Consider the following 11,722-nt stretch of genomic DNA (forward strand, 5'->3'; position numbering starts at 1 on the left):
GAGTTCCTGTGAATAAGGAGAGGTATCAACGCCTAGTAGGAAAACTGATTTACTTGTCTCATACTAGACCCGACATCTCCTATGCTGTGAGTGTAGTAAGTCAGTTCATGCAGAGTCCATATGAGGAGCACATGGAAGCTGTGACTCGAATTTTGAGATATTTAAAGTCCACCCCTTGGAAGGGCTTGGTGTTCAGGAAACATGACACACAAAGCATCGAGGCATATACTGACTCATATTGGGCCGGATCTGTGACTGATAGAAGGTCAACCTCAGGGTACTATATCTTTGTATGGGGATATTTGGTAACTTGGCGGAGTAAAAAATAGGGTGTAATGGCCAGAAGTAGTGCTGAGGCAGAGTATAGAGCTATGAATCTGGGAGTGTGTGAAGAAATCTGGTTGCAGAAAGTTTTATCTGATCTTCATGAGAGTAGTCCCGGGCCCATGAAGCTGTATTGTGATAATAAGGCTGCCATCAGTATTGCGAATAATCCCGTGCAACATGATAGAACCAAACATGTGGAAATTGACAGGCACTTTATTAAAGAAAAGTTAGACTACGGAGCTATTTGTATTCCCTATGTACCTTCAGTCCAACAGATTGCATATGTTTTTACAAAAGGGTTATCGAGACAGACGTTTGAAGCTCGTATTAGCAAGTTGGGTCTTGCCGTTATCTATGCCCCAACTTGAGGGGGAGTGTTGAAATACGTTGAATTAGCCCTAAAGGCATTTTTGTAATTTTTACTATATTTGCTAAATTAGGGTTTCACCTCATTCTATTTATATCTGATGTTGGGTCTATTGTAAACATGACATAAAATAATAAGTCCTTTTCTACCATGGTTTTTCTTCCCTGAATTAGGGTTTTCCACATAAACTCGTTGTGTCGTCTTCTTTTTCTACTTCAATAGTGATGACTAGAACACAATATACCTATTTAAGAATCAACAGTTTCACAATAGAACCAAGCACATTGATATTAAATATCATTTCATTAGACAAGATATTGAGAAAGGGGAAGTCAAGGTAGTGAAGATTCAAACCTCTGATAATGCAGCTGATATGCTAACAAAAACTATTCCATTAAACAAGCTTGGAAGATGCTTAGACCTTATCGAGTTCGAGTTACCTGAAAAAGGTTAGCTCAAGTCAACTCAGTAAAGCAAAGAGGGAAGGTACTCGGGATGCTTACATTGTTATAGAAAGACTCGTAATCAAGAAGAACAATGTTTGTAGGCAGTTGAACCGTTGTAGACATCTTTCTGTTATGTGTTGTAATCACCAGAGCTTCATCGTTGACTATATTGCCTATATATATAATGGAAAACGAATGTGAGATTAATGTGATAAGAAGAATAAGAGTGAATAAGAAAACAAGAGAGCAAGAAATTTGTTCTATAATACTTTGAAGAAGTAATAAAGAGAATCTCCCGATTTGCATAGTGGACATAGACCTTTGGCCGAACCACTTAAACTCCCGTGTCCTTTCTTCATATCTCTACGATCGTTTAGAATTTACTAAAGTATCGTTTACACGATCATGTAGTTTCTTTCTCATCGTGTACTTGATCGTTAACTTCACGTCCAATCGTCTATACAATCGTTTAGCTTCTCAGCTGTCGTATACACGATCGTCTAGCTCCACTTAAGTGTCGTCTACATGATCGTCTAGCGGTTCATCCAATCGTTTACATAATTGAACTACGGACTAGTTCTTGGAGATTCGTCTACACGATAGAGCTGCCATTTGGTAAACGACTGACGATTTTCAAGCCTCAATATACTACATTCCCTCACTCTTGAATTGTTATTGACCGTTAGATATGGGTGTTTTATGATTGTTAACATGAAGATCTTGTCATCTGGAACAACAAAGACAAAGTGTACAACTTGAAAAAGGCCTTGTATAGATTGAAGCAAGCTTCACGAGCTTGGTATAGTCGCATTGACAATTTCTTTATAAAGATAGGTTTTCAAAGCTAGTGTCCATATGAACATGCACTCTATGTCAAAGAAGATAAGTATAGCAAATTTCTTATTGTTTCATTATATGTTGTTGATTTGCTTTTAATTGAAAATGATAAACTATTGTGTGATGATTTTAAGAATTCCATGAAAAGAGAATTTGAGATGAGTGATATGGGTCTCATCCATTATTTTTTGGGAATTGAAGTCAGTCAAAAGGATGGAGAGATTTTCATCTCACAACAAAAGTATGCTCATGATTTGCTGAAAAAATTCATAATGGAAAATGCTTTTCCTTGTAACACGTTCATGGATGCAAATTTGAAATTAAGCAAGAATGATATTGGATAAGATGTTGATCCAAGCTTATATCGAAGTTTAGTTGGAAGTTTGATGTACTTGACTGCAACAAGACCCGATATTCTATTTATTGTATGTATGTCAAGCAGATTCATGTCAAGCCTGAAATGAAGATATTGGGAAACGGGTAAGCGAGTGCTTCGTTACATTCTTGGCACTATTAATTTTGGAATTTATTACAAGAAAGTTTTAGAATCAGTGTTAGTTGGTTTTAGTGATAGTGATTGGAGTGGTAATGTTGATGATCATAAAAGCACATCTCGTTATGTTTTTAGCATTGGTTCGGGTGTTTTTTTATGGACTTCAAAGAAATAACTTTTTCTTACTCTTTCTACCACCGAAGTAGAATACATCTCTTTATCTACAGCTGGATGTCAAGTTTTATGGCTTAGATGGATGTTGAAATAATTGAAGTGTACACAAAGAAGTCAAACTATTTTATATTGTGATAATTGGTTCTGCCATTGCATTATCAAAAAATCCAGTCTTTCATGGAAGAAGCAAACATATTAGAATCAAGTATCATTTTATCAGAAACTTGATTAAAGATGGAGAAGTGATGGTGAAGTATTGCAAGACTCAAGATTAGTTGGCGGATATTTTTACGAAGGCACTAAAGTTTGACTTATTTGTTAAGTTCGAAGAAAAGCTTGGAGTTGCTCAAGTCCAAATTAACGGAGAATGATAAAATTAATCTAGACTTATATTCAAGATGCATGAATTATATTTAATTAGATACATGAATAGTTGAGATTTAAGGAATAGTTAAATACACGAATTACAAGATACAATGATGAATGTTCATGTATTGGTGAAAAATCACATGTATTTGCATTTATCATTGATGTCTTTTGATGTATTTTTCTACTAGTATAAATATGTGTAGGATTTGTCATTTGTAATCAAGCCAAGAAAATAAAGTAATATTCAAGTTCTAGTTTCTCCAATCTTATGTGAGTAAGAGAATAATCTTCTTCTCTTATCTATTGAATTGTATTATGAGAGCCTACATCATTTCCAACGGAACATCACCATTGAAAGAGCCATTATTTGGTGCTATTGGATCTGTTATTATAACTTCTTCCTATGACATTTTGTCTTGAAGAGAAAAGAAGATTAGAAGGAAAATGGATTCTACAAAGGGTTTTTAACTTGATTCTTGTTAAAAGAATTTAACTTCAACTATATTTTGGGTGTGGAGTTTATAGAGAAATAATAATGTACTATTATTGGTTGTACGTCAGAATGTGATCAAGTGTGGCATAATGCATGACAGCTGCTAGTGCTTATCTAATTAGACTGAGATTATAGACCATTCATTGTTCCTGTCATGTCAAATATGATGTTCCAATCACTGTAAAATTTATTAGAAGTTATTTTCTTTTTTTTTTTGTTTAGTAAATGCAGTCTTAACTATCTGAATACTTCTTTCTTTCTTGGTAGCTGGAAAGATCTTGGTCTATATTCCTTGTTCTTCTTAAATTCTTCTTAAAGCAGATGTATGGTACTACAGTTTGGTTGGTTGATCTTATTATAGGCAAAATTCGAGTAATATGTAACATGTTAAAGACATTGTCATAAATATCGTCACATGTCTGGAAGCAAATTTTACAGAATTTTTTTTGTTTCTTTTTTTTTTACTTTTTTTTTTAAAAAAAAAAATCAACAGAAACATATATAATTCAACTGATATAAGATATATACTATTGACAAAAAAGTTAAAAGTACAAATCACTCCATATGTTTAACATAATTTAAGTATTTGTACTAAAGTATTAACACAAACTTGTATAAAAATCACATATTTTAAAGACGAGTATTAGGTAAGGCTAGCATAATTTGGGATAGAAAATTGTGCTTTTTATTAGTATATTATTACTTTTGTTATTTTAAAGTATACGAATTAAAATAGAACAAAACAGATTAAAAATAAGTTTTGTACAGAAAAGAAAAGATTAAAACAAAAAATACTATAATACGAGAGATTATTGTTGAAATGAGAGGAAAGAAAATAGTCTCTCCTAGAACTTGAGAGAAAGGATTGCTGACCATTATTTTGGTGCTATTGGATCTGTGATTACAATTCCTTCTATGACCATTTGCCTTCAACGAGAAGAAATTAGAAGCAAATGGGATTCTACAAAGGGTTTATTTAACTTCATTCTTGTTGGAAGAATTTAACTTAACTCTATATTTTGGGTTGTGGAATTATAGGACCTAATAATCATGGCAGCTGCAGCGAGTAGCTCATCTAATTATATATTTTAGACCATTCATTGACGTTGAAATTTGTCCAATGTAAAAAGTTTTGGCACATGTCAGTTGAAACGTTGTTTTGTCTGGATGAGATAAATATTGATTAGTAATTATTACTTTTTTTTTTTTTTTAATAGAGATTTTCGTCATTTTCTTCAATCTTTGTACAAATTCTTGTCAGACTCAATGGATTTCTTGAAAGTTTTGCTACTTTATGAGTAGGTAAGTTCTTTTATCTTGGAGATTGTGTTAGGTGAGCCAATTCTTGAGACTTTTTCATTTAATTTTTTCTTGTAATTTTTTGTTCTTGAATGTTCTTACTTTTAATTTCAAGAAAATCCTATAGAAATGGGTTGAACCTCAATTTTTTTAGATTTTTGTATGTAAAATTACATGGCTCTATAGCATAATTGCAATTAGGTTGCAAAAACTAGTGATTTTAATGGAAAGTTTGGACTTCTTTTCCTATTTTTTTTAAAAGATTTACTAGTTTAGAACATTCATATTAATCATTATTTTAGTCTTTTTAATTTCAAGAATGTCATAGTTGAGAAAACCCAAGAAATGCATGCAATTTAGGAATTACATGTGGAATGTCTTTAGGAAGCTTTTATGAACTAAATTGGGGTTAATTGACCAATTTAGGTTAATTGGCTTACTAGGGCATTAGGGCTTAACCTTAATGAACTATGGAACAATTGAATTGCTTAAAATGAATTAAGTCTATGATAGAATTAGGTTAATCTGCATAATATTCCCAGAGATCCTTTTTCCATTGAATATGTTTACATAATTTCTTTTATAACTATCTCACATTACTCTCATTACCAAATTTCATATAAATTCTTCTTTATTTTTTCTAGTTTTCTTAAAAACCAACAAACCTCCACTCAATTTGGATTTCAAAACTCAATTGTACCAATTAATAGAGGTTCTCCGTGGATCGACCTTGTGTTTCTACTTTACTACGTGTTAGTATTAGTAGTTGTGCGCATTTTAGAAATTCTATTTGTTTTGGGTTAAGATGAACAAATAACATCATTTTAGCTCGAAGAAATTGGCATTATTGTCGGGGACTTGTACAATTGGCTTATTTGAATTTTGAATTCCTTTAAAAATAAAAAATAAAAAAATAAGAGAAATAATAAAATCCAAAAAACAGTTAATGTGATTAAATTTTTATTTTTTTTTGTGCATGACCTGCTCCTCGTGGAGTGTACTTTGTGATTTTGTTGTAGACATTAACCGTGAGTAGAGGCGACTTCGAAGGAAAATAACAAGAGGAGAAGATGGAAAATTTGAGGAGCTAAGACAAGAAGAAGAAGCAAGAGAGTACCATGAGAGAGCTTGCAGAGCCGAATTACAACCAACAACCATTGTGCATAGTCTACCCGAAGACTACTGTTCTGTTCAAACTTAAACCAGGACTTGTGCATCTCTCGCCTAAATTTAGATGACAACCTGACGAGAATCTGCACAAACACATGAAAGAATTTCATCTCGTATGGGATGGAATGCACCTGCATGAGATAACCCAAGAACAACTTAATCTTAGGGCCTTTCCTTCTCTTTGAAGGATATGGCCAAAGATTGGTTGTTCTACTTGTCGGCAGGATCCATCATTACATGGAATGGTTTGAAAAAGTTCATAGAAATTTTTTTCCCTATATCTAAGGCACAGAATATTAGAAAAGAAATCTATGGCATTAAGCAAGTTGTAGGAGAGTAACTTTATGAATATTGGAAAAGATATAAACAACTTTGTGCTTTATTCCCTCATTATCAAATTTCTTAACAATATCTAATCCAATATTTCTATTCATGTTTGCTTCCATCGAAGAGGAGCAACATTGATGTTGCCATCGGAGGGGCTCTAGCTGACAAGAGACCCACAAAAGCTAGTCAACTCATATCCATCGTGGCGGAAAATTCTCAGAATTTCGAATCAAGGACTGTCAACCACAACATTGGTCAGTCCAAAGAGGTAAGTGAGCTTAGAACTCAAGTCTTTAATCTTGTTTCTCTTTTTACACAGGTTTCTCGAGGTGATCTTCCTCATGTTAAGACATGTGGAGCATTTGGAGTAGCTGGACATACCTTCGAAGCTTACCCACAAGTTCACGTGAATGATATAGGAGGCTTCCAAACGAAGTACGATCCGCATGGGCAAACCTACAATCGAGGGTAGAGAAATCATGCATGGAAGTACTCAAACATTAGCAAACTCATGCAAAAAAAGTTTTATTACCAAATATTGCGGCGCTAACGCTTTGTATTGTAGGATCTTTACAAAAAGCTAACGCATAATCAAGAAGTGCCGCAGGGAAAGCTCTAACGCATGGGCCATGCGTCGGAGGGAATTCAATGCAGAGAAGATACAATGATCTAGGCTGATTGTGTCACATCACCACTTGCAGTATGGGCATCTGCAGCAGGCGGCGTCTAAAAAGCTTCTGAGAGTCAGGCAATTGACCAGGGCCTGGACTTTAATGCTGCCAATTCATCAAGTGGACATGACCAACGTCTATAAATAGATGAAGTCCCTCCAGATTTCGAAGTCAAAGATAGTACAAAGAAATTATCAAGACTCCCACTCTCTGTAATTAGCGTAGTCGTAGTTTAAGTTGTGTTGTGGTGCCAAGACAAACAGAAGGGTTCAGAACCACCACCACCGCCGATCAGGGAGTGGAGGAAGCCAAGCTTGAGAAAGATATTTCGTCCAACTCCTATACAAGTTGTTGTACACAACAGAATTGAGCCAAAGAGATACAAGAGATTGTACTCTGCGGCTTGATTCAATTCATTTCATCTCATTTATCGCTTTCATTGCATTTGATTGAATATTACTTTTGTAAAGACAATTTACTTCTTTATAAAATTCATATATTTGATCCATCACAATTTGCCCTTGCATCACAATTTGCCATTGTTTATTTCTTGTTTATATGTTAATGCATTTATACTTTTATGCAAACTTCATATTCAATGCTCAAGCCAACATGATCAATTTGTAAAAGCATCTTTAACTTAGTCAGTTCGATGAGAATAACTAAGCTGCATCAATTAGAACACCTAGTACATCTAGAGATAGACTTACTAGTGTTTATTGTTTTCTGTGTTAGACGCATGCATCCTAGAGATAGGTTTTGTATGTTGGTCGCATTGAGAAGTGTTGAATAAAGTCTAACGCATGAACAAAAGATGAGCAAATCATCCCATCTCATCCACATCACATTCTAATTTGTGTACACTCATCTTAGACCGACGCATACCACCTATATTAAACTCCATTTTCGCATGACCCATCACTCACCACTCAACTCTATTGTATCTTCTTGCACAGGCACAACACTTTAGTATAAATAACACATTTTTCTCATATATTTAGGAAAACCCATACAATAGCTACAATGCAAGGTCTGCGTCAGTTTAACTCAATCCCTGAGTTCAATCCTGGACTTATCAAGAACCTAAATTAGATTTATACTTGGGCCTGATTTAGGAAACCTTGAACGTCTACAATAGGAGTGTAGTGCATCTGTTGCATATCTTTAACACACCAACGCGTTACAAATACTTAAACGCATCAAAGCATCAGCACATCGTTTATACTTAGAACTTATTTTTTCCAATTTATTTCATATAATACACTCCTAGCTCGATCGCGATAGTAGCGAACAATGTGATACCCCTTTTCACCAACGACAAGCGTGCGACGCTAAAAAAATTGCCAAAAAGGATGAATTTTCTCTTTGTTTTCATTTTCAAATTTTTTTCTTTTATTTTTCTCTTACTTTGTTAATTTTTTTATTTCTTGGCATACTTTTTTAATAAATAAAAGAATGAAAGAATAATTTCTTTTTCTTTTTGTTTGTAGTTAAACTCAAGGAAAATGAAAGCTAATAGAAACAAAAAAAAAAAAAAAATACAAAGAATTCTCACAATCAAAAGAATAAGCAACCACAAAAACTAGAAAAGTTTCTCTCTACATCCCTTACTTTTCATTCTTGAACATACATGCATAATTTAAAAAATGAGGACAATTTTCAATTTTTAAGTTGGGGGTGGGAAATATTGCTGGCATGTTTTTTTATATTTTTTTTCATAGAAAAATGATCCTTAGATAAATTTCTCGCTTTATAATGATATATAAATGCATGTCTGGAACCATTGAGCATCTGAACTCAGGTTAGATTTAGCATTTGATATTTTAATATCTTGACTATATGTTTGTGGCTCTATGATGATGACTTTTAGATTGTGAATCATGATTTCTTTGTTATGTTCCAAATGATTATTTTGCTATAAATGAATAAATGCATGATTGATCGAATGCATGAAAACACAAAATAAAAGAATCCCATTCATTTTTTTTTTATGTTCTCATTAGATTTCTATACAATCATTATTTCTTATCGATGAAAATTTTGATAACACACTCTTTTTAGCAAAGAATAGGCAACATTTTAGAAATTTTAAAATTTTCTAACAAGATTTTGGAATCATTTTTCAAAAGAAAAATTCTTTTCCTTTTAATTTCATAGAAAAAATTGAATACTTTGTTTTTATGTTTATTTACAATCTTAGACTTTTAGAAATGTCATTTCTACTTGATTTTCATTGTTACCTCGGTAGGACAAATATTGATATTAAGAACAACTACTTTGTTTTAGAAGCAAGTCTATATAAAGAGGATATAATAAGGCCTACTAAAAAGTTACTTGCACGTAAGAAAATAAAAAAAATTAAAACAAGCTTGCAAAACAACATAACTTTCACTAACATGTTTGTGTATGCATTGTAGAAGTGAAAAGAGTTACCTCTATCGTGTCTAGTTAGGGCCCACGAGAAAAGAGTGATAAGTTCCTAATGGTTGGATTGTGAAAGCTATCCCTCTAGATAAAATAAATGCCAACTACAATTTGTGTGTGTGAGTTTATAAAAGACACCCTTATTTTAGACTTGCCTATTTTTTGCAAGTTTAGGTTTTCTTAAACCGATAACTAAGTCAGTGTAGAGCGAAGAAGAAATGAGAGTTAGATAAAACCATTTCACTAGCCTTAGGCTCATAAATAAACTAAAACTTTACACTTGTTCCTTTCATGAATTTTTCTAGAAAAAGAAATTTTTTTGAAAAAATAAGTCTCAATTGATTGTTAGTAAATTTTAACTTTCTAAATGTTTGTTTGTATTAATGTTATTTGTGTAAGTTGAGTGAGCATATAAACAATTTGAATGAACAAAGAAATAAATAAAAAATTAAGTGATTCATATTTTGACTGAATGCATGTTTTCAAATTTACTTGCTCAGGACGACCAAGAGCTAAATTGGGGATATTTTGATAGATCTTGAAAAGAACTACATTTTAGTACATAACTCCCTCAATTTTATACTATTAATTTGCTTAATATGTGAATTTTATTGGTAAAATAGTCCAGGAAGTATTTTAGAGTCATTATAACAAAATTTGGATTAAATTGGAAAAAAAAGGACAAAAAATATAGCCATTGTTTTGTGCGTCATTAAAAGTAGATTTCTTATATGTCATTGTTTGTCTGTCATTAAAAGCTCAAGGTGAATGCTGATGTACAGGACAACGTTGCAATGCTACATATTTTGATGGAAAGATAAAAAAACGTGCACGCCTACGCAAGGGAGTGTTCCAATACTTCCTACCAGCGTTACAACGCTTTGACATCTATTTAAAAGTAGTTTCTCATCTATTTTTATGAGAGAGAGACCCATTTTTCTACGATTTTGAGAGCTTTTCTCTGTATTTTTTAGAGAGATTTCCGTAATTTTGTTCAATCTTTGTATAAGTTCTTGCAAGACTCAATGAATTTCATAAAGGTTTTGCTAGTTCATGAGTAGGTAAGTTCTTTTATCCTGGGATTATGTTAGGTTAGCCAATTTTTTTCCATTCAATTTCTTATTGTAATTTGTTGTTCTTGAATGTTTTTTCTGTTAATTTCAATAAAATCTAATAAAAATGGGTTGACGCCTCAATTTTGTAAGATTGTTTTATGCAAAATTACATGGCTCTATAGAATAATTGTAATTAGGTTGCAATAACTAGTGATTTTGATGGAATGTTTGGATTTCTTTTCCTATTTTCTTCCTCATGCAATTTAGGTTAATTGACTAATTAGGGTATTAGGACTTAGCCTTAATGAACTATGGAACAATTGAATTGCTTGCAATGAATTAAGTCTATGATAGAATTAGGTTAATCAGCATAATAACCCCAAGATCCATTTTCCATTTAATATCTTACATAATTTCTTTTATACTCTCGCTCATTAGTCTCTCTAACAAAATTTCATATCAATTCTTCTTTTACTTTTTCTTAGTTTCTTAAAACCAACAAACCCCCACTCAATTTGGATTTCAAAACTCAATTTTACCAATTAATAGAGGTTCTGCGTGGATTGACCTCGTGCTTCTACTTTACTACGTGTTAGTATTAGTAGTTGTGCACATTTTACAAATTCTATTTGTTTTGTGTTAAGTTGAACTAACAACATCATAGCTCAAATAGCAAAGAAACGAAGGAGAACGCGACTGTATAGTGGAGACTGCACCGCACCGTTGCAAGACTGCGAAGAAAAACAACACTTTGTTTTTTTCCGTAGCGTTGCAGCGCCTGAGCACGACATTGCAATGCTTTGAGACAGAGAGAACAAACTGGTTCTTGTTTGGTTTAGTTTGCGGATCGACTAGTTTGCATTCGATTCGATCGATTTGAGAGCTTCAAGTCTGGTTTGGGTGCTGGGCAGTTCGGTTCAAGCGGTTTAAGGGCTAGTTCACTTTTTTTTAACCGGTTGACTATTATTTTGTAATAGTTAGATGTTTTTTAATTAATTAAATTAATGTAAGTATTATATTAATTTAATTAATTATTTAGATTTCCAATCCTGGTCTAATAATTATTATATTTATTATACATTTGATGTATGATTTTAATTTATTATTATATGCCATCAAGTATATCATATAGTGTAATATCCCACCATAGATTATACATTTAATTTCATGCATCATTTTTAAAAATGTTATAATATATGGTTGCATGGTTTTATTTTTATAGCATGCTCAGGCATCATATAATATAAAGGGTTGTTTGGGGTGCTGAGAT

At 32.7% G+C, this 11,722-nt stretch overlaps 1 long non-coding RNA gene across 1 annotated transcript; it reads left to right on the forward strand.

The window, feature by feature from the left end:
* Positions 1 to 5,472: 5,472 nt before the first annotated feature.
* LOC150029872 (uncharacterized) lies at positions 5,473 to 7,481 on the forward strand. Its single transcript, XR_016527289.1, has 2 exons — positions 5,473 to 6,783; positions 6,868 to 7,481. It is a non-coding gene; the product is annotated as an uncharacterized LOC150029872 (long non-coding RNA).
* The last annotated feature ends 4,241 nt before the right edge of the window (positions 7,482 to 11,722 follow it).

The sequence above is a fragment of the Benincasa hispida genome, unplaced genomic scaffold (genome assembly GCF_027475165.1).
Source record: "Benincasa hispida cultivar pf3 unplaced genomic scaffold, pf3_genome.v1.1 HicScf85, whole genome shotgun sequence".
NCBI lineage: Eukaryota > Viridiplantae > Streptophyta > Magnoliopsida > Cucurbitales > Cucurbitaceae > Benincasa > Benincasa hispida.